Source organism: Thalassophryne amazonica, chromosome 19 (genome assembly GCF_902500255.1).
Source record: "Thalassophryne amazonica chromosome 19, fThaAma1.1, whole genome shotgun sequence".
NCBI classification, from domain to species: Eukaryota; Metazoa; Chordata; class Actinopteri; order Batrachoidiformes; family Batrachoididae; genus Thalassophryne; species Thalassophryne amazonica.
Window position 1 is genome coordinate 39,025,551 of NC_047121.1, and position 24,715 is coordinate 39,050,265.

Here is a 24,715-nt window from a genome sequence, read left to right on the forward strand (position 1 = left end):
TTTTTTTTTAGCAGATTAGGTATTCAGCTGACATTGAAACCATTAGCTGTTCAGTTGCTTCTGCTAAATTTGCTATGGCTTACAGTAGGTCCGCTAACAGCCACGTTTAGGGCCCCTTCACACATAGGACGAATAAGTGCATATCAGGGCGAATCACGGTGGAACAGCTCATAACATCGAGCCGACGGGCAGGCGTGAATGATCCTGCTGTGATCACGGTTTCATGCATGTGACCACAGTGGGAGCAGCTAGAGCATGTGCAGCCACATTGTGCAGCTGCTGTAGAAAAAAAAGAAAAATACTTGCCACCCCCGGGATTCAAACCTGCAAAGCTCTGATTGCCAAGCAGAAACTTTACCACTGCACTGCCATCGCTGTTCTGTAAATGGTGCAGAAAAATGCCTGAAATCAACAAGGACATGGATGAGGTGCACTGTGTGAGGTTGCTGCAGCCCCTTACAAAGGCAAAAGATGTTTTTATGTATTTCCACGCGAGGACAACAGGCAGAGACACGCGCCTCATGGAGGAATGTTGGAAGTTCATGTCCTTTGAAACACGGTACGTGTTCTCCAGCTGGGATGTCCAGGAGCAGAGATCTAATAACGCCAGCTGGGGGTGGACACCCCCCCCCCCCCCCCCCGTCCATTCAGCACACAGACCACTCTGTGTTATTTGGTCGTTCATTTTCTTTCTTTTTTTTTTTGTGTAATTGCATATGTAGACATTGTCGTAATTATTTATAGATCAGCTGACAGGCACCTCCCCGTGCTGTATGCACTCAGACCTGGCTGTCAGGCCCCCATGTGATCAGATCTGTACATACATATAAGCATCTTATGCAAGCGTGGGGTGCGCGACATGTGCACACGTGCGAATGACATGCACCACATGTGTGTTGCCTTTTGCAATGCCACCCTCGTGGGGGCACTTAGACAAATTTTACATCCAGCTCAAAAGTCATCGTCTGCAGACTATTTTCTTGCTAATAGTGCGAATGGCCACACATTTTCTGTCAAGCTAGCGGTGTTAGATGTGTCTGTTTGACCTGGAATTTGGACTACACCTACCGCAAGAGGGATTGAATGGGCTCTCACAGTGCACACTCTGTCTTTCAGCCACTGGTGTGAGCAAATGGATGTAGCAACAGGTGTACGAGGTGTTGGAGGCAGCTATCATTTTACACGTTTTGCATACGATTCCTGCTTCTTGCGCAATTCGACCAAATTAGCATTGTGTGAAGGGGCCCTTAAGCTTGCCATGAGTGTATCTGGATTATTCATTCATTCATTCATCTTCTACCGCTTAGTCCAATTAAGGGTCGCGGGGGGCTGGAGCCTATCCCAGCAGTCATAGAGCGCGAGGCGGGGTACACCCAGGGCAGGATGCCAGTCTGTCGCAGGGCCACAAATAGACAAACAAACACAGACACACCCACACACACCTACGGACAATTTTAAAGATTCCAATCCACCTAACCCACATGTCTTTGGATGTGGGAGGAAACCGGAGCACCCGGAGGAAACTGATGCAAACACGGGGAGAACATGCAAACTCCACACAGAAAGGCCACGGGAATTGAACCCACAATCTTCTTGCTGTGAGGCAACAGTGCTAACCACTAAGCCACCGTGCTGCCCGTATCTGGATTATTTTTAAATTAAATTATTGTGGATTACAGAAAATACAGGTGTATCAGAGTGCATGCATCTGATTCTGTGACGCTGAGGTATCTCAGAGCTCCACTTCAGTTTTGTTTTATGCATCTTTTATAGTAAATTCACACCAATCTTCAGCATGGTGTTGGGTCGTGTTTACCTATTTATCCCCTGGCATTGGAGGCAGCTATGATTTTACATGTATTGCATACGATTCCTGCTTCATGCGCAATTCGACTACATTCATACTATGTGTGAAAGGGCCCTTAATAATCGTACTTGGATCAGGTACAATTCCAGTGCCCAGTTTGTCTGACAGTTAGTAGACGGTTGGTTATTGAAGCTATCTTTTCAGTTACCTGTACCACCATGCTTGTAGCAACTTAACGTAGCTTTGTTCCCACTAGACGATGTTGCTATCAAGCACATCCATAAACACTAAATATTGATGAGGGACCCATTCGTCTGCTTACAACAGGAACCGGGTTTTGTCCTGAGTGAAAAATTGAGCCCCCCCCACCCCCACAAAAAATGTCTAAAAACACAAGTCAGGCTGGAAAAACTCCAGTTTTCCCCTGTTCATACCTCATGCATAACACCTGCTTCTGTTGTACAGAAACATAAAGAGGTTTCCTGCTGAGTGAATTTTTATTGAAATCCAAGTATTGAATAGCTTTTTGTGGTTCCAATTTGTTCTGGAATGAGCCTAGAAGAAATGACACATAGAATGAAAAAGTGATTAAAATGGTAATTGAATGATAAAGGATAGAAATGAACTGTAAAACACTGTCAGTTAAGGGCAATTCCTGTTTTTACTGCAATAATATAATGCAGACAATGATAGTGCACAAAATTGACATTTTGCTCCATCATACATTCCCTTTTATTGGCTGTCCCCATATCCCATAATAATTCCAGACTTTTACAAGCGCGCATGTGTGCATTGTGAGAAACTTGGTGTGCTAAAATGAAAGGCTTTATTTAATCATGACGTTGGATTCTATGGCAACTAAATCAATGACTCAGACAGAACCTTAATTACAGAACAAATGCAGAAAACACAATGGAGCTTTGTAACGTCTTATTTGCACGATTCACACATGCAGACAAATGCTGTTGCTCAAGTTTAGGGCACATTAACATGTTAGAAAACCTGCAGGAAATGCAATATTTAACCTCAAGAATCTCATGCGAGAGTATTATCGCTGTAAATAAAGAGATCATTGTGTGAATTTTTTTTACGCTGAGCCCCGCATAAACAGACTGTCGGAAAATCTCTTCAGATCTCTTTATAATGCATAAGGATGAGACGCTGAGTTAAAGGTTTTGGGCTTCTGCATGAAGGCAGATGGCAGAATGAAAGAAAAGCTTAAAAAACACTTGTATCATATTTATCCTCTTAAGTAAAATATAGAAAATTACATTTACTGGATTGATTGCAAATAGGCGCGACTAGTTGTAATGCTGCTTTACTTCAGTAAATAATGAGATTTACAGGAGACATGATCTTAATTTGGAAAAGCCCAAGAACTACGTTGTGACTGCAGGCTAGTAATCCTCTCAGCCGTAGAGTCGTTTGTTTAGTGTAATTATAGAAGGAATTCACAATTAACCTGACAGTGATATACGATGTTTGAAACAACTGCTGAGTCCTTCACGCATGGTATGTTAAATGCATAGGTAACAGTGTGCAACTGTACAGACGGTATAAAATATAATTTTTTATCAGCCAAGGACTTTACTTTGCAAAAATCTTTCCAGTGCTCACTTCAGCATTTTTTTAAATGTTTGTCTGACTATTGTTCTTGATGTACCAGCAACCTATCACCAGCCTCTTTATTAGGTACACCTTGCTAGTACCTGGTTGGACCCCATTTTGCCTTCAGAACTGCCTTAATTCTTCATGACATCGATTCAACAAGGTGTTGGAAACATTCCTCAGAGATGTTGGTCCAGATTGACATGATGGCATTGCGCAGTCGCCCATTCAACCAGTCTGTCCATTCTCCTCTGACATTAACAAGGCATTATTGTCCACACAACTGCCGCTCACTGGATATCTTCTCTTTTTTAGACCATTCTCTGTAAACCCTAGAGATGGTTGTACATGGAAATCCCAGTAGATCAGCAGTTTCTGAAATACTCAGACCAGCCTGTTTGGCACCAACATCCATGCCATCTTCAAAGTCACTTAAATCCCCTTTCTTCCCTATTCTGATGCTCAGTTTGTACTTCAACAAGTTGTCCTCACCACGTCTAGATGCCTAAATACATTGAGTTGCTACCGTATGATTGGCTGATTAGCAATTTGTGTTTACAATCAGTTGAACAGTTGTACCTAATGGTGAGTGTATAGTAGTTAAATGGCTTTATTACATCATCATTAGAATTTGTGTATGATGTAGACTACATGTCCATGCAGTTTTTTGTTGAGTAATTGTTAGATCAGTTAAGGATCTAAGTAAATGAAGCAAACTGGCAAAGATCCATTGGCTATTTGTGCTGTAGGTTGTAGGGTGAGCTGGATTATAGGATCAAATTCCTCTTAAATAATTCATGCATTGTGATGCCACAAACAAGGCATTTGACATTCGGAGCCAAATGCTTCCTAAAATCATTCACTGATTTGAAATGCTAAAAAAAAAAAAAAAAAAAAAAATGAAGTTGAACAATTAATTCAGAAGTGATTTGCTGGTTTGAAATGTCTGAAATAGTAAATGAACCCAATTAATCTAAAAAATGATGGAGTCATTCAAAATGCTGAAAAAGCTAAATGAATCAATTGCTTTTGGCAGCATTTTGAAAAAAAAAAAATTACTAAATGAAACAGTGGCTTCAGAAAATGATTTACTTTCAAATGCAAGAACTAAATGAAATATTTAGTTTTGAAAATGATTGTGTTTTGAAATGCTCAATGCGCAAAATGTGACAATCACCGAAGAAAATTTGGTGTTTTTGAGATGCTTGAAAATCAAAATGAAATAATTACTTCGGAAAGTGATTCTGTTTTAATGAAAGCTCTCTTAACTCTTAGGAATAAACTGTTTAAAAAAATGTATTCACTGGTTTTTAAAGTCTCACACCAACTGAATGAATGAATTGTTTAATGACAGAGTGGAAAAAAATGATGTCATTAAAAATAGATGGAATGGACATACAAAGGGTAAAAGAAATGACATTTCTAGGAGTCATGATTGATGAAGATCTTACATGGAAGTCACACATAAATTACATAAAAGGAAAAATAGCGAAAGCTGTTGCTGTTTTGCATAAAGTAAAATTTTCATTAAATAGTTATGGTTTATTAACATTGTACAATTCATTGATTGTCCCATATTTAACTTACTGTGTAGAAATCTGGGGATCAACATGTAAAACTTATACACAACCATTATTTATTCTGCAGAAAAGAGCTTTAAAAATGATTAGCAATAGTCATTTTAGAGATCCATCTAATCCATTATTCATTAAGTATAGGGTACTTAAATTTCATGATTTAGTTGATTTGAAAATATTACAAACAATGCACCAAGATAATAAAAATACCTTACCAATAAACATTCAAAATATGTTTGAAAAAAGAGTAAGTAGTTATAATTTGAAAGGAATAGAAGTCTTTAAAAAAACAAGATTCAGAACCAAAGCAAAGGAACGGAGTATTGCAGTGAATGGTGTAAAATTATGGAACAGCCTCAACAAAGAAATCAAAGAATCAAGGTCGCTTAAATTATTAAAAAAAAAACTTATTAAACTAGATGTAATAAGTAAGTATGAAACTATGAAATAAGTCAGTGGGTTGTGACAAAGTCTAAAATGTAATCTGTTAATAATGTCTAAAATGTTTTAAGTCTAAAATGTAACCTGTTAAAAATGTAATCTTTTAAATAATGGCTAAAATTATGAAATAAGTCAGTGGTATGTGACAAAGTCAAAAATGTAATCTGTTAAATAATGTTGAATAATGATGCTTAAAATTGAAAGATTTTATTGTAAAAAGGGACAGAAAATATGACTTGTTCTTCCCTCTGCTCCTTTTCATTCAATGTCTTGTAATATATTCATTTCTGCTTTTCTGTTTTTCTTTTAAATGAATGAAATAATATTGAAAAAAAATCAGTTAGGCTCTTCTGAGACCCCTGTTTCTTTGATGAAGAATGTAAGACCCCCTCAAACATAACATGAATTTGTCCAAATGGCGTCCAAAAGACGAATAGACCCACATCCGAAAAGTGTTGAGGTGCAGTCTCAGAGCAGTCAACACAAGCGAGCCCATTCGCGTGGCTGCCTTGATTGTTTTGCACATGTAGAAACCACTCGTGGTGCAGTCCAGGTGGGACACTCATCGAACGGCAGTCCGCATTCAGAACAATCTGATCGCGGTCGGGTGTTGGCATGTCCTGCTTGTGCCACACACTTGCACCTCCACTGGATCCCGTTCAGGGAGTGCAAAGGAAGCGGTGGCATAGTGGTTAGCACTTAGTGTTTAGCACTGTTGCCTCGCAGCAAGAAGGTCATGGGTTCAATTCCCACCTGTGGCCTTTCTGTGTGGAGTTTGCGTGGGTTTCCTCTGGGTGCTCTGGTTTGCTCCCACATGTAAAGACATGCAGGTTAGGTGAACTGGAAACTTTTGTATTTGTCCAGGTCTCCCTTGCAAAAGAGAACTCGATGTCAAAAGGACTAACCTGGTTAAATAAAGGTTTAATTAAAATGTTGATATGCAACATGTATGCGGCATGCATCCATCATGTGAAGTGGATGTGGACATTGCGCAATCAAATCAAAAGCACCGTCTGTCACTGCAAGTCAATGCATTGATTGTGTGTGTCAGAGGTTCGGCGTGGCACCTGCAATGCATCTGAACTAGGCATGTGAATCTCATCACTGACAACGATTCGATGCGCACCTCGATACACTACCACCGATACAATACATATAGCGATACATGATGATACTGACGATATGATGCGATACAATTCACCTCTGTTCTCGATTCGATGCGATTTGATATGTATTTGGTGATTCAATTCCTCACAATGTGATATGATTAAGTATTGGTATTGTTAAGATTTTATCGGTATCGATTCAGCTTATTGATCCGATTCTTTATCCATTCCCTTATCAATACCTCTATTGAATTTTTTGTGTACTATAAATAGGCTTTACAGGTTTTCTATGTCAACATTTTATTGAGTCTTAAAGTAAAAAATATGAAATTGGTCACTGGAGCCTTGATCTCTGGACATAAATAAAAATCAGTAAAATCTGTACCTGGTCACTGGATCCTTGGTGTACATGATGTATCCTTGATCTCTGGCCACAAATAGTAATAAAATCTGTAGTTTTTGTCAAAAGCATTTCCTTCCAGATATTAATGACACAAATGTAAATTCATAGCCTGTGAGCTGAGCTCTTCAGCCGGCTGCGCTGCACATCAGGATGTAATTCATAAAAAACGCAAGACGTCTCTTTTTGTTGGGGAAAAAACAGTTTTGGTCTGTTGTAGTTCATTGTTTGTATTATAACATTTGGAAAGCGGTGTCATTTGATTTAAAACGGCGATTCACCCTGAAGTTATTAATTCTGACCAAAAACTGCATGGCTGTTTGGAGCTGTGCACTTAGTCCCACAAAATAGAGGTTGTTATTATTATTATTATTTCCTTTACCTGATGGACAACTTCAGTTTACGCACCAGCTGGTGGTCATGCCAGAGAACCATCATGTACAACTCCAGTGTGGAATGGAGGACGATTCTCGTTTCTTGCCCGCAACCAGACAAGTGTCCCAGGTCGTGACTTTAATCCAAAAAGATGACTCATGATTAACATCTTCAAATGGCTTTGAGAGGGGTTAATGAAGAAATAGCGGACTCGCCACTTCTGAAAACCAGCAAAGCAGAGAAACAGCGAACAGCGGGTCAAAGTGCTGCTTTGTTGCTTCAGGCTTCAAGCTGAGCTGTTGCAGTCTGCAATTAACGTAGAGAAATAATCATTTTCCTGATAAACACCCTCAAAAACAATGGCTGCTCCAGTGTTCCGAACCGTCCGTGATGCATTCAATGTGCCATAGAAAAAATCTATGCAAAAAGGCAGCGGGTAATGCAACACGATTTCACCTGTCAGTTGAATGAATTGATGCACTTGCATCGTGCACGTTTGTATCTGGATACCAATTCCTATTGATTAATCTACACATGCCTAATCTGAACAGGATGTCACCACCATAATACACACATTATGACATGTTTACCAGTGGAACTGTTTCACCAGCCCATGACACCATAAAAAAACATGTAAACTTACCTCCAGTACAACCCCAGGTGCGTATCACAGCACAGGGCAGACACCAGCCAGGCATTGCAGTCTGTGGTTAAGTCCTTCTTGTCCCAACTACACCATGTGCTGACAACATTGCCTTACATTGACTCGTCCGATGAGTAAATATATCCCATGTCAGCTGCTGTCCCGTGGCGCGTCATGCATCGATGATCTGACTGGACAGCTCAACACATTGCCCTCGCTGTGCTGTGTCCATGAGCACAGTGCTGACAGTCCGCCATGTGTGGGACACATGTCCTTCATGGGGGTGCAATGTCCTGCTCAGAAGTCAGTGCGTGCGAGTGCATGAGTGAATCTGTGAGTGGGTGACTGAGAGGCACATCCGTCCGGCAGTCTGACCGCTTTGTTTTCTTATCTTGGTGCAGTCTGACAGCAGTTCGTGTCTACGTACTGTTGTCGTAAGGTAACGTTATGTGCAACAGATCGGTAGTATTTTTGTAACTGCCATGTGAATTAATCAGAAAGACTTCAGAAAACCCTAATTGCATCAGAAAAAGATTGGATGTTGTTGTCATAGCAACCACGATGACAGTAACATCCAGGATCCATTTTGCGTGCCCCCATTTACTCAGAGTTGCCACAGTGGATCTGGAACAGATCTGCATTTGGATTTGGCACAAGTTTTACACCAGATGCTCTTCCTGACTCAACTCAAGGTCCTGACTCAACTCAAGGTCAGCACTGAAAATAAACATGCACAAAAATAAATGAAATAAAAATATACACAGAGGGCCCCCGTCCCCCACCCCATTCTCATATATATGAGTAAAAGTTGGATATACAGTATGTATGCATGTCCGCTTTTGACCTGTTGCATACCAACAGTAACCATGGCAATGCCCCAGCACACAAAATTACATCCACACTTACACAACCTCTAATCTCTTCCCACACACATACACACCCCCCGCCCAACACACACATACACACACGTCCTTGCACCTATTCATTTGCTCTCCAAAAAAAATTCCAAGATGGAATTCCTGTGAAACATCAGCATAGGCACTGCCCACATTAAAAATTCCTGCATTCCACATTCATCACACTCTGCTGAATTTTCCCTGTCATAGTAAGAAAGATGTGCACATAGAGTTCCAACAGGTTAATGTCCCTCTGCTTAACAGTGCATTGTGGTAATTGGTAAGAGCACGGCCATTACTCCCATTGTCGTAGGGAAGGCTGTGCCGCGCTGAGCTGGCAGTACTAGCTGAAAGGATTACATTAATACCAGCTGCTGTTCTGTGCCCAAGCACTGCACAGCTCTGTGCAGGATGAGTGTGGAGCAGAGCTGACATCGGAGCGGCAGTAAGAGTCAGCAGGGAAATAATGAGAGGTCCTGTACGAGTCTAATACGAGCTAATCTGCATCTTTTATGATCTATTCCCAACTAATCAGCCTCTTTCTGGTGCATGCCATTTGTCATGGTATTAACGTGGGAAGCGTGAACCAAGTTCAAGGCAGACAAGTTGCCTCCTTGCCCGAAACAAGTTGCACATAATTACATCTGTGCAGAAGTGCATTCATTCAGTCCCCCTGTTGGTCATCTTCAGCTCTCATCTGCTGCTTTACCATCCTAATTCATTGATGTACAATTCAAAGTCCAAACTAGTGCCTGCACATTCAAAATGTTCATGGTCAAATAAAGTATCAAATAAAATATAAAAAGTACAGATGGGTGGCTCACTAATAATGCTGCAGCACAGCTTTACCACCCACGTAATGGGCCAACTGCAATAAATACATAATTCAGGTGGTTGATGGTTCAGTGCATGTGTGTCAAATGGCTCTTGAGCAAGAAACCCGACTGCAAAATTCTCCTGATCTGCAAGTCAGCTTCTTGGACGCTCAGACAATATTGAAAGTGTTTATGTGCATAAGGGTGAAGTGGAAATTTACTGCAAAGCGCTATAAAAGCTGTAAACTGCACACTCCACTTCCAAATTAAGACAAGACAGGCAAAAGCAGACAGCAAATTTAAAAAATAAATATTTGCATCGATTCAACAACAGGAGGTTGCATAAAAAAGTCTTTCAAATTGAAAAACAGCAGTTTATGCCTGGGCAACCGTTCAGTGCATCGCGGCCCGCCGCTCTTTATCTGCTTGGTCGACAGACCTGAGTAAATGTATGTATTTACTTTATTCATGATTTTACTCTTACACTAGCTCTATTTTCATGTGTTATTATTTTCTTTGCAGCGCATGAAAGAATAGAAGTAACAACTGATTTTACTTTTCACTGACAGTAGCTGACTTCAGAACATGTGCTTTATTCGGTCATGATTACGCTGTTGTTGTCACAGCATCTGCACCGTTAGTCCGTGCCGCCTATCTTGGTAATGGGATGTTGTTTTTGTCGAGACAAAAATAAAAATAATATAAGACCACATCCACAGAATCAAATGGCACAGCACAGTTGCTCCAAACCTTTTTTTCCTTGGAGGGCCCCACTTATGTCTAAGAAAGGTTGAACCCCCCCACCATTGTGAATACATTTACATGCCTCAAATGCATAAAGTGACTGACACATTTGTAACTTTAACTTTAATACCAGGTTTTCCCACTTTTCTCTTTTGTTCATACAAAGACAAAATTTTTTTATTAGTTTTAATTGTCCCATAAGTGTATTTTTATGACTTTTATTTTGCATGTGCACTTTTAATTTTAATGAATTCAAAGCTGATAACCATCCTGGAGTTTTGTTTGTTTGTTTGTTTGTGGGAGGTGGAGGGTGGGTTCCAACACCAAGATGAGAGCCAGGATATAGGAGACTGTGATATGACTTTTCGTTTAGTATTATTTATTTGGATAAAACGTGGTGTTCAAATTAATTAATTAACTTCATTGAATGAATGCATAATTGAATTACTAAGTAAATTACATTAATTATACATATACATTACTCTGGATGGATGGCCATGACCCTAAAGTAAATATTGTTCTTGTGTGAAGTATATATATTACAATAAAATGTATTTTTTTTATATATAAACATACAATTCTAAATTTAAAGATGCTAGACCTTTGGGGTTTTTAAGATTTAAATCATAAAATAATATTCTTTACCACCATTATAAATTTATTCCTTAGCATTTAAATAAGGGATTTATAATATGATATTGCCAATATTATCAAAATTTGGATGGTCTGGAAGTGATTTAGAATTTCAACCCTGATGGGTAGAAATTCAAGTGATCAGACGCCATGAGCTACATTTGGTAGCAATGTCATAGATCATGTGGGGGCTTCCCCCAATTTCACAAGGATGGTATGAAAGACACGACCACTGCAGGCCACTAGTCCAGTAATATTAGGTCTTTTTTTTTTTTGGCCAAGGTCAGAAAAAAATAAATAGAAAGCTGAAAACTGCTGGTTGCAACCTTTAACCATCCTAAACATCATACTAAAAGTCCCTATGTATCCTCCTTGAGCTTTTCCTCATATGACGTAAAATGAAAACAATATTACATTGTGATATCAAACAGACGCTATGACATCTTTGTGAAATCATGACAACATTGTGTATCTCCTTTTTTAAGTTGCTGGTTTTTAAAAAATCTGTCAGAGAATCAGGTCTCTTTTTCCATGTTTTTCAGGGGATGTGGAGAAGTGAAAATTGCAAGGCTGTTCAAAGGTACACACTGTCATCATGGATAAGGAGAACATTTGCTTTCTGTGTGATAAAGAACGTTGGCAGAGGAGGCGGTCACTGTGACCAGAGGACTGGACACCATTCGAAAAAGCAATGTGCAATGAGGAGACAGAATAGCAGAGAGGTTAACTGGCCTTTCATCCATTAATGTGCACACTATAAGTTGTAAAAACTATACATGACAATCCATTATTGTGTCCGTGCTTTAACCTTTTCCAAAAAAGCAAAAAACCCTCGGATCATCACTGCCACCATTAAACTTTAAACACCACTGCTTGTTTTGTGGTAATGACTGTGACGTATCAGTGGAAACAAAAAAGCCTCTGGGCAGGCAGAAAGACTTAAGACGCATTTATTCTCCCTCCCGTATGGCTAGCATACTGGTCGGATGAGGGTTGTATCTTCTTAAGGAGCTTTACAGACTGGTGCACCTGTTGGTGTACAGGGACAAGAGTAGAGGGATCTGGTCCTGATGGACCATGTGTTGCAGACGCACCCTCCCAACTTCAGATGCTGCCTCCTGTTGGAAAGGAAGTCAGTGATCCACCTGCACGTGGAGTTAGGCCCACCAAGCTGAGAGAGCTTGTCCTGCAGCAGGGCTGGGATGGTTGTGTTGAAAGCAGAGCTGAAGTCCACAAACAGAATCCTGACGTAGGTTCCTGGGGAATCCAGATGCTGGGGGATGAGGTGGAGGGCCGTGTTCACAGCATCGTCTACCGACCTGTTGGCACTGTAAGCAAACTGCAGGGGATCCAGGTGGGGGTCAGAGATGGCCATGAGGTGTGTGAGGACAAGGTGCTCGAACGTCTTAATCACCACAGAGTTCAGGGTGATGGGTCTGTAGTCATTAAGTCCTGAATTTTTTGTTGTCTGAAGTGATCTACAAACCATTTCCCGGATGTTAGCTTGCACATCCAGGGAAAGCAAGTGGGTCCTTTAGCTGATCTACTTAAACCCTATGTACCGGCCCAGGCTTTGCGTTCACAGGATGCAGGATTACTTTATTTCCCTCGGGTGAATAAAAAGTCTGTGGGTCATAGAGCCTTCTCTTATCGTGCTCCTGTTCTGTGAAATGATCTCCCTGTGTCAGTGAGGCAGTTGGACACTGTGGAGACTTTGAAGTCCAGATTGAAGACGCATTTGTTTTCTCTTTAACATGATTAGCATATTGTTTTAATATGCTTTTTTTTTTTTTTTTTTTTTACTTGTTTACTCTTTTACTGTTCTATTAATCTTTTAATTATGCTCTTTGATCTTTTGGTCTATTTAATTTTGTAACGTGGTACAAAAATAAACCTAAATTATGATGCTTGGATTTTGGTAGAAACTAAATTTTGTCTGTTTTGGAAAATTTGGAAGGCTGTACAGCTTTAAAATAAAGTTTCAACAAAATAAATCACACTAACTGTTTAGTTTGCTTAACAGTAATTTATTAATTCCAGGGAGTTTGCCAATACAAAGGGACAGTAGACCACATTTTGCCCGTTGGCCTCACACTGGGCACCAACTAGAAGATAAGGAGCACAAAACGTATCTATATTCCATAAGTCTGAGTTTCAATAATATCTTCAGGTGACCAAAAAAAAAAAAAATAATAATCACTCACTTAGTCTTGGGTTTGTAGGTGATGTCAAATAAGTTACTTGGCCACGTCCTGATGATCTGGTTTGCCTAATGTCTTATGCGATAAGGGCGCCGCAAGATAATGGACCCCCATTAGCCTAGCTCAGATGACATAATGGCTCACCAAGACAAATAGTTTGGCTCGTTAGCGTATAGTTGTAGATATTTGAGTTTAACGATTAACTCCACTTTGTGGTCGTATTCATGCACACTATACGGAATGCACCATTTATATCTCCTCCCCTTCCATATCTCCTTTATTCCTCTCCTTTCCTTCCCGCTTTCACTCACTCACTCCTTACTACCTTAAATCCAACTTCTCTCCTTCGCATTCTCCCCTAATAACAAATGCATATTAACTCCGTTTCTATTCTTCTTTTCCTCTCACTCACTCACTCATTCTATCCATGCTGTCAGGCTTTGATCACATACTCGTCTCATCCCTCGTCTCCTTCCCTGTTTGCTTTTTCCTCACCTCCCCATCTGTTCTTTGACTTACTTCCTCTATCCATCCTTGTCACTTTTCTCTGCCTTCCTCTTGTCCTTTTTCGCCTCAAACACTCTTGCCAGCCCTTTACTCCTCTCCTCCTGTTATCCCTCTGTGATTCTCTTCTCCTGTCACGCCTCGTAATGATACACCACAGCTTTCTTTAGTGCCATTTTTTTGCCTTTCCCTCTGCGTGCCTTTCTCTCCTAGCCTCATATTTTATTCCACTCCTCTCTTCCTCTATCCTTCTGTCTTCTCAATGTCTCTGTCTCGCTCCTTCTTCCCATTCACTCTGAGCGATGGCTCTATTGATTCTCTCTGTGATGATATTGCCCAAGGACAACCACAGGGCCAAAACTCTTTAACTTACCACAGAGCTTGTGTGAGTACAGTGCAAGTGTATTTAGGCTGGAGGGCAATTTAATTTTAGGAATCATCACAAACCACATGCCAGAGAGCATTCGGGAGCCTTGTGTGCTTTGTATGAGTGCATGCAAGTCTAAAGCTGCTCTGACACCTGGCTGACTTCACCTCATCGGTGCAGTGTGTATGATTTCGGAGTGTTTATCAGTTGAAACGGAATATTGCATTCATAACCATCTGTTCAACCATCTGAGTCTATTATACACTCTTGAACACTCCTGCAACTTTGAATCACTATGTTTTTATAGGCTTATAGTGATCCCTTCATATTCACATGGGAGCAGACCCCCTCATGAAGATACCCATGTTGCACAACCATGTTGAGTCTGTAGCCAAAAAGGGACATACACCAGAGACAGCCGAAGAGGAATCAGGGGGTGTTCTGCTGTGCACTCTTTATTGTCCTTTCTTCCCCCACTGAAAAGGTCTGTTGGATTTGCATGATTTTAATATGTACATTGGTTACACTTGATCAGAATGTATCTGAATAACATGTTATTTGGTCATGTTCTGATCATGTGCAACTGATATTTAAGTCATGTTTCTTTTTTCAGTGCATTGAGTAGAGGGAACACTAGTTGGAGCCATTTGGCAGATGTAACAGCACTCTATCTGGGAATTCCCAGATACATGTTGATTCTCATCCAAATGATCTTGGTCAGAGGCATTTTTAACATCTAAATGTGATTTTTAGATCTATTTCTGGAAGGTTGCTGCTATCTGTGCATAAAGAACAAGGGTGCAAACCTAAACTGCCCCCCCCCCCCCCCCCCGTTCTCTGATCCCTTTATTAAGAACCATCATTCATCAATAGCTGTTATAACCATGTGGACAAGAGATTACAGTGGGAAACCTTTGTTGAGCACCACAATAAAGATTTACATTCACAAATGTCACTGAAAACTTTACTGTGCAAAAAATAAGCCTAATATTATCCTTGTCCACAAGCAGCATCAAATTCTCTGGGAGGCAGTTGGGTTGTCGGCAGCAAGTCCAAAAGCAAGGGTATGTCATGTTATGGGGTTGTGTCAGTGCCCGTAGCAAAGGTAATTTACCCTTCTGTGATGGTAGCAATATTGCAAAATGTACCCTGGTTTTAAAGCCACATATGCTGTCTTTAAGATGACAACTTTTACAGGGATTTTTGCCTGCATTTTTCAACAATGCAAAACCACATTCTGCGCACACGACAAAGGCATGGCTGTGGAAGTAGAGGATATAGATACTGGACTGGTCTGCCTGCAGCACTAATCTGTCACCAAAAGAGAATGCATGGAGAACAAAAATTGGAACAACAATGACCTCATACTGTTACACACCTTAAGACGTGTTTGCTGGAAGAATAGGACAAAATAAGACTGAAAACATTTCATTGCTTGGTATCCTCAATTCCAAAATGTATTTTAAGTGTTCTGAGAAGGAATGGCAACATTATAAAGTGATAAATGCTTCAGCATCCTGACTTTGTCCTTTTTTTAATGTGTTGTAGCCCTTAAATGCAGGAGTGGATGTAAAGTAAGAATGAAGTTGACCTATCAAAACATGAATATCTTGGGTTCATACTGTCTGCAATAAAATAGTATTCAAAGTACTGATAAATGTAAGAATCACATTTACCACACTATCCCTATGTCTTCTGACATGAGGTTGTAAGAATAACATAATGGAAATAAAACATGAAAATACAATTCAAATGCAACCTGTGACCGGATCTGTGCCGATCCACAGATTGCTGCAAGATTTTGCCAAGTTTCGTCATGCATTTATTCTCGCCTCACATTAGGGCGTGACTATGACTCAAGTCATCGCCAGACATCAGAAGCTAACAGTCTGTGATATCCCCTCTGCCGCCTCTCGTCGTCTGTACCATCGGCTTCCACAACAGGTGGCCAAATGCCATCTGAGGTACAGATGCTTCCAAATGGGGGCCAGCTTGTGGGTGTGAACTTCCTGCAGTCAAGAAACCCACCATAAATCCACAAGCAGGACAGACACACAAATACCTCCAGGCCTGATCACACATCAGGCCATTTGTGCACATGTACACGTTTGTGTGCTCAGATGAGAAGAGATACACTAGAGGGAATAAACTGAAAAAGCAAAGTCTGCAAGCTGACTTTTTGCTCCCACGGTGTACATTTATTTCAGGTCCCTGACATTTTGAGCTGCACAGCAGTTATTTATTCATTCAATCCACTGAAAATGAACCTGCAGGGGTGTCTATTGTAGAAATTCTGCCTTGCATGCAGCTATCCTGCATTAGTACTGCAGGATAGATACAAGGAAGCAATTTGTTTTGCTTACAGTGTTTCCTGTAAGTACAGCAGCGGTGCAGAAAGCATTGAAAATATGTCTTCTTTACTTCATCTACATTTATCCCTATGGGCCACATTTAATTTAGCAATAAAATGTTGAGCTGTAAGTAACCTCAAAATTCACTGAAATCCTGCTCCAAATTTGTTGAACAAGCAAAAAAAAAAAAAAAAGTGAATTGAAATAACTAAGCGCATAAAAACACTGCAGAGTCTAATATGCAGAAAGATACATTCACAGCATGACCAGTGAGTGTTCATACTGCATGTGTTTATGGACAAAAAGGTCTTAATTATTTCCATCATTTATCAAAACCACCAGAAAATGCAAGGTACACATGCTGATTTTTTTTTTTTTTTTTTTTTGCCACTTTTTAAATTTTTTTTTTCATTAATTAAAATCACAGTTTGACCAGCATGGTGAGCAGCTGCCTTGCTTTAGGCTACCTTGGTGTAAGACGTGAAGAGAACTGAGACAGCTGCCACATCTCAATTAGCCCAGGCAACAATTTAGCCACACAGAGTTTGCACAAAAGTTTTCATCAAAAACACAATCATTCATTTTTTTCCTGCTTCAGGCTTTTTCAGGTAACAGGCTATTTTGTGCTCATTTAAACAGTTTAGCAGACAGCTTGGGAGTCTTAAATATTCCATCCAACAACCTACTTGAATGAAAGACATTGGCAAGGAATGTTTGCAGCATGCTCAACAACATTTGGAAACAAACACTTCAATCATACCAAAAAAAAAAAAAAAAAAATACATGGGCTACATCTTCAAGATTTACTTATACGAGCGAAGTGATGTGCAAGTGGTGCGAGCTCACACATGGTACAGGGAGTCTCAAACCAGATGTGACAAATTTTGAATTCACAGTGAAACAGGAAATGTCAAATGTTGAACACTTCCTGAAAGTGACACTTCCTGGATTGACAATAGAGGAGATCTTGTGGGATCTCACAGGAATTCAGTGGCAAGTTGATACTGAATCAGGATGTGCCAAATTTTGAGTCAACAGTGAAACAGGAAATGTCAAATATTGAACACTTCCTGGACCTACAGCAGAAGATATGAGCCTATTTTTCATGATGTCGTTTTTCCACTTTAACTTTTTGCTTGGCTCAATTAAACAAACATAAAAATCTAATTTAAAAAAAAGAGAAAGGGGAGATCTCGTAGAGATAGAGGAGATCTCACAGGAATTCAAGGCACAGTTGACACTGAAGCAGGAAATGCTAAATGTTGAGTCAATGTTGAATCCAGGAGCAGCACGCACCTTGATAGCATATGCGTTCAGTCAGTCACTATTCAGTGTATTCCTTGCATGAAGGTTTTTAGCCGCATTAATGCTTAAAATGGCTGGGGATTAAGCGGGCTGTAGTTTGAGGGCCTGGGGGTCGAAGCTGAATGTTTTTAGCCATGCTAATGCTCCCCAGAAGCATTTACTGAAAATAAAGTCTGAAGGACTTAAATGAGATGGTGAGGACTTTCTCGGCATGTCAGAGGAAAATAAAGAAAAATGCTTCAAATTTAGAATTTAGTATCTTAATGAATCATGGGTGTAATTTGGGCAAAAATTTAATTCCACTAGTCAGATTAGCACAAGTCTTTCCCTTTAAGAGTTGTATGTGCTTGATCTTGGTGTATTTTTCTTTAGATCATGGTCTCAGGAGTGAGAGGTTTTCTGTCAAGGAAGCAGATCTGTGCACAAAATATGAAGACACATGAGCAGTTATAGGTGCAGAGGTCATCTCTCCATAGAGCGCTATACAAGAAGAACTAGAGTGGGCAGCTGATCATTCTCGTGCACATCCAAGGAGTATCAATGCCAAAAAAAACAAAAAACAAAAACAAACAAGCATGGACAGACAATTACGTGAACAATCAATATGGTTTGACAAAAAGTTTCAAATCATTTTGAGAATGGAAAAGGGAGTGAACTCCTGACAAATCACTTTGACAGCTGTGCCAATCTCAGGTACTGATCGATCTGGTATGCACTGGGATTTTGTGAATTTCCTTCCTCAGACACTCACAAGGTCACAACAGCAACAATGAAAATCTGATTACAGCAACAGCAAAATTGCTGAACTTGTCTATTATTTCTCATCTTTACATATCAGCTATATTGTATGGCTTAGAGGTAGTGGCACAACAACAACAAAAAAACGGGAGCAGAGTTGGAGGTGGCAGAACTGAAGATGCTGTGATTTTTCTTGGGGGTGATGAGGGTGGACAGGATTAGGAATGAGCACATAAGAAGGGCAACGCACGTAGGATAGTTTGGGGACAAAGTCAGAGAGGTGAGACTGACTTCTTTGGGCCTGGGCAGAGAAGGGATGCAGGGCATGTGTGGAGAAGGATGCTGAGGGTGGAGCCGCGTGCAGGATGAGAAGAGGGGAACCAAAGAGGGAGATTATGGATGTGGTGTGAGAGGAAATGAAGATGGCTAGTGTGACAGAGGAAAATGCAGACAATAGGCTGAGATAGAGTTGTGAAGTTACACTTCAAAATCCTAAAACAGCATAATAACAAACTAGATTTCACTTCACAAACAAATCATAACGTCATAACATCCAATGTGTTATGCAGTGGTGGGTACAGTTCTGCTAACCGCTAATTAGCGAAGCTAACTTTTTGTTAGCAGATTAGCTTTTCAGCTAACTTTGAAAACCATTAGTAGACCAATTAGCTTCCACTAAATGCAGTTCCACTAACTTTCAGTCCACTAACATTTTTTGCTGTCATTGTGAGTAAAACTTAAAGGTCAGAACATTTGTAAATCCTAAAATCATACATGTTAGTTCCTGTCTGTTGCATGTTATACAACAATCAGACCACTGCGAGCTCAGCCCTCCCCCAGCAGAAGAGGGCAGGCCACGTGCCCGCTGCTGCTAAAACAAAAGTGTCATTTACGTTCCACATACAACAACACAGACAGTGGCAGGAGACATCAAAAGCAAGGCACTTTTCACTCATGGTTTCATTTATAAACTAAACTAATTCCAGGCAGTTTATCAACATTAATGGCAACACTGTCATTTTTACAAAGTGAAAATATCACACATATCTTCTAAAGTAATGCACTAATTCTTAAGGTTTGAGTGTTAACCAACACACGCGTCAAAAGGCATTATGGGAAATGAGTATCCTCTCAATTACCCCCCCTGTCAAAATGCATAGAACACTGCCATCTACTGATGGAAGTGTGAATAGCAACTAACTTGTGATCGTTGGGCTATTCCTTGTGCTGAATCACACGTCACAAACAGAAATTTCAGTTTTGCAAAAGCTTTTTTTTACAAATGAAAACAAAATACACATTTATAAATACACATTTATTTGTAAAAACCAACACACACGTTTCAGAGTCCAGTCAGATATATATATATATATATATATATATATATATATATATATATATATATATACACACTGTATGTCTTGATCGATCTATCTATCTATCTATACAGTTGTGCTCAAACGTTTACATACCGTGGCATTGGGTGGGGGGTGGGGGGCATTTTTCAGAGAATATGAATAATACAGACACACAAATTCACTCATGGTTAGTGGTTGGGTGAAGCCATTTATTGTCAAACAACTGTGTTTACTCTTTTTAAATCATAATGACAACAGAAACTACCCAAATAACCCTGATCAAAAGTTTACATACCCCTGTTGTTAATACCATGTATTCCCCCCTTTAACATTAATGACAGTCATCGTTGAGTCTTTTGTGGTAGTTGTGGACGAGGCTTTCTGATGGTAAAGCTGCCACTGAATGTGTCGTGGACTTTATTTACATCAATTACAAAGAAATACAAACAGTATGGCACTCTGTGGTAAATCTGCATGGAGTAGACAGTTCTTAAAACCTGAGTATATGTAAACTTTGGAGCACAACTGTATATTGAAGCAATGCTATGCTCCTCCTCATCATCTTCGTCAGCCATTCCAGGCTGGATCCTGCTGTCCTCTACTGCTTCTGGCGTTCCTCTGTTCACTTGTCATCCAGTATGTGGCACGTCTTCCTACCTCCACCTCCCCATGAGCTTAACATGATTAAATGAATAATTGCTCAGGGGCATACACATAAGGCTGACTCCATGCCCGATCTGTAGAACAGTGCATCCTCTACACACACACACATATATATAAATTATGTAAGCTGCTGGTGCAAGCAGCCTTCAGTGCCTTTTGTTTTTATTCAACAACATCAATTGTTCATGACTAATCATTATTTGATTTCAAAGTTCCAAGGTTGACCTTTTCTTGTATTCTGTGCAGATGCTGTTAACATCTGTCTGTGTACAAACAAAGCATATCCAGCCTTTGCTTTTAGGTGCTTATTACTACACATCACATTAAAGCATTTGATTGTATGCTGTTGTTTAAAGTTAAACGTGCGTGACCCAAACCACTTTTAACTCTAGCACCTCCTGAGATACGGTGTACAATAATTAGTCTGAACCACAGGCGGTTTTGCTGTTTTGTTTTTTCCCCCCTCTGGGATAACAAAGCGCGAGCTCTAATGGAGTTCCTGGGGAGAGGAGAGAGAGAGGGTGGAGAATGAGTCTGAAGAATGGAAAACCCTCAATCTTTACCATGGCTGGCGTGCAACCCACACACAAGTCCTTGTGCGAAAGGTTGTTGACACGCGTGCTCTCACTGCACCCAGGCTATAACACAAAGCGAGTGCACACAGAGAGTCCTGTCAGTATTAGCAGCTTGTTCCGTGAAGGTCAGAACACTGCTTCTCAGTGGGCATGCGGTTTGACTGATCCCTTCTTCCTCCATCTGCATCTGTGCATCACTCGTCTTTTCCTCCTTTGTTTGCCTTTTCTTTCATGCCATTTTCATTCATTGTCATTCAAGCTTTTCTTTCAATTAGCAGCTTCATGTAAGGAAATAAAAAAATCATTCAGAAAACACAAGTGAAAGTTGTTTTGTACATTTAGACATACTTAAACTGCAGATACACGTAGAAGATCGGAGATGAGACAGGATCCCCGTGGAGTCTAGATGTTGACGGAGGGGGAGGAAAGTCAGCAAGATGTAGGTCGATCTCCTGGAAAAATCTTAAGACAAAATCGAATTTTAGAAGAGAACCAACCAGCAGTCAGTTGGTTCAGCCAATAACAGGAAAATTCTAAATAACCAGAGAGAAAGTTGAGACTCGTACTCCTTTTACACTGATATGTGTTTCAGGTGAAATCTATCTCTCTGGACCTGTGTCAGACCAGGGCAGGTCCTGTGTTGAATTTTCCTTGAATGAGTTTTGTGATCAAATCATGTCTGTTAGCATGTGGTGGTGATTCATGTCACCGCATCGACCTCACCAAGGACCTGCCCTGGTTCCTAAATGCCAACAGCCTAGGCAGGCAAACATTCCATACACTCAGCTTGAAAGTAGCTGTTTAACTGCAGCAGCCAGGTAGCCCCTTGGTTTTCTTCATCTTCTGGGATCCTCTTGCATGTTGGATCAAGCACAGAGAAAGACATCATATGCAAAAATGTTGGTGATGATGCTCTTTCATAATGTACCTGAGTCTCCTTGAGTCTTCCTAAGTAACCACGTATTTAATACAAAATTATTCCAGCAGTGCCAAAGTATCCTCTGAAGAGATCTAGTACCAAAGACATCCAATCATTGTCTAAGATCAGTGGTTAGTGTCCAACTCACAATCAAAGGTAAAAATCACCAGGAGCGGAAAGACTTTGTCCTTCATTCTCCTGCAAATATATTAGCATTGCCAAACACCTCTGTCCAGCAACCTCATGATTCCACAAGCTCTTACCAGGCATCTCCCAAACGAAGAGTCAGAGGACACAAGAATGAATGAGTTCCATGATCCAAGTCTTTAAAATAAGACCTCATTTGTACAGAATACATGTTCCACACTACCTGGGGTGATCCTCTCATGACTCGCCTGGGATAGCATGGGTTTAATAATCTTTAATGTGACTTCAGTTTTGATTTTAAATTCAGATTTGAAAATGCTTTTCCCACTGTGTGCACCAGGAGACTGTAACATACGGTGCATCCAGAAAGTATTCACAGCGCTTCACTTTTTCCACATTTTGTTGTGTTACAGCCTTAATCCAAAATGGATGAAATAAATTTTATTTTCCTCAAAATTCTACACACAATACCCCATAATGACAATTATTTTTTGGAAATGTATTAAAAATTTAAAAACTAAGAAATGATATGTACATAAGTATGCACAGCCTTTGCCATGAAGCTCAAAATTGAACTCCGGTGCACCATGTTTCCACTGATTTTCCTTGAGATGTTTCTATAGCTTAATTGGAGTCCACCTGGGGTAAATTCAGTTGATTGGACATGATTTGCAAAGGCACACACCTGTCTACATATAAGGTCCCACAGTTGACAGTGCATGTCAGAGCACAAACCAAGCATGAAGTCAAAGGAATTGTCTGTAGACCTCCGAGACAGGATCGTCTCTAGGCACCAATCTGGGGAAGGCTACAGAAACATTTCTTCTGCTTTGAAGGTCCCAATGCGCACAGTGTCCTCCATCATCCATAAATGGAAGAAGTTTAGATCCACCAAGACTCTTTCTAGAGATCAAGGAGGTGACCAAGAACCCGATGGTCACTCTGTCAGAGCTCCAGCATTCCTCTGTGGACAGAGGAGAACCTTCCAGAAGGACAACCATCTCTGCAGCAATGTACCAATCAGGCCTGCACAGTAGAGTGGCCAGACGGAAGACACTCCTTAGTTAAAGGCACATAACACCTCACCTGGAGTTTGCCAAAATGCACCTGAAGGACTCTCAGACCATGAGAAAAACAAATTCTCTGGTCTGATGAGACAAAGATTGGACCCCTTGGTGTGAATGCCAGGCGTTATGTTTGGAGGAAACCAGGCAACCAGGCACCATCCCTACAGTGAAGCATGGTGGTGGCAGCATCATGCTGTGGGGATGTTTTTCAGCAGCAGGAACTGGGAGACTACTCAGGATTGAGAAAAGATGAATGCAGCAATGTACAGAGACATCCAGGATGAAAACCTGCTCCAGAGCGTTCTTGACCTCAGACTGGGGTGACAGTTCATCTTTCAGCAGGCCAATGACCCCAAGCACACAGCCAAGATATCAAAGGAGTGACTTCAGGACAACTCTGTGAATGTCCTTGAGTGGTCCAGCCAGAGCCCAGACCTGAATTTGATTGAACATCTCTGGAGAGACCTATAATTGCTGCCAAAGGTGTATCAATAAAGTATTGAGTAAAGGGTGTGAATATTTATGTACGTGTAATTTCTTATAGTTTTTATTTTTTAATAATTTTGCAAAAAAAAAAAAAAAAAAAGTTTTTCATGTTGTCATTATGATGTATTGTGTGTAGAATTTTGAGAGGAAAAAAAAAAAAAATTACTCCTTTTTGGTATAAGGCTGTGGCATCACAAAATGTGGAAAGAGTGAAGCTCTGTGAATACTTTCCAGATGCACCGTCTACATAAACATGAAATCTTTGGAATCCCTATTGTACTTTCTAAGGTATCATAGTTGTGGTTATTGCATAATATACATAGAAGAGGGGGAAGTAAGTCTTGCACTGTGAGGCCCATTGGGCCAGTGTGCATCCCCTGATACTGTAGTATAAAGCTGATAAGAGTCTATGACTTTGCCACACAAAGTGTTCCATGGGAGCACAGGTTTTGAATACATGAATATAGATTTTGTGAGTTCATATTGTGCACACCTGAACCCATATGTCTTCAAAATTTAATAACAGAGACGCACATAAGTTTTGCCTCACCGCACAGTACAGGTCCTCATGGGTCACATCAGTTCTAATAAGAGAGGGGCACAAATATCAGCCAGTCTAGTTCTCCTTCTGTTGTCGCGGGTCTCTGATCTCTGTGTGTTAAAATGAATTCAGGGATCTGACTGCACACATTGTCGGCTGTGGTCATGTGCACGCCACAGCAAAGACTGCATCTTACCTAATACTCTGTCCATGCAAGTATTGAACAAAGCTCAGACACATTACTGATGAACATCAGAATTCATTGGAAAGAAGTCATGCTGGTTATTGACATCCAAAACCTTGTTGGGGCTCTGCAACGCAGTCAAGAGTCAAACCGTCAAATGTAGATAGTCAGTGGTTGACATCTTGCAGGTGAAGCCAAAGTGTTTTGCTCAAATAGCATCAAGTAACACCCACTGAATCCTGTTAAGAATAATCACTGCACTCA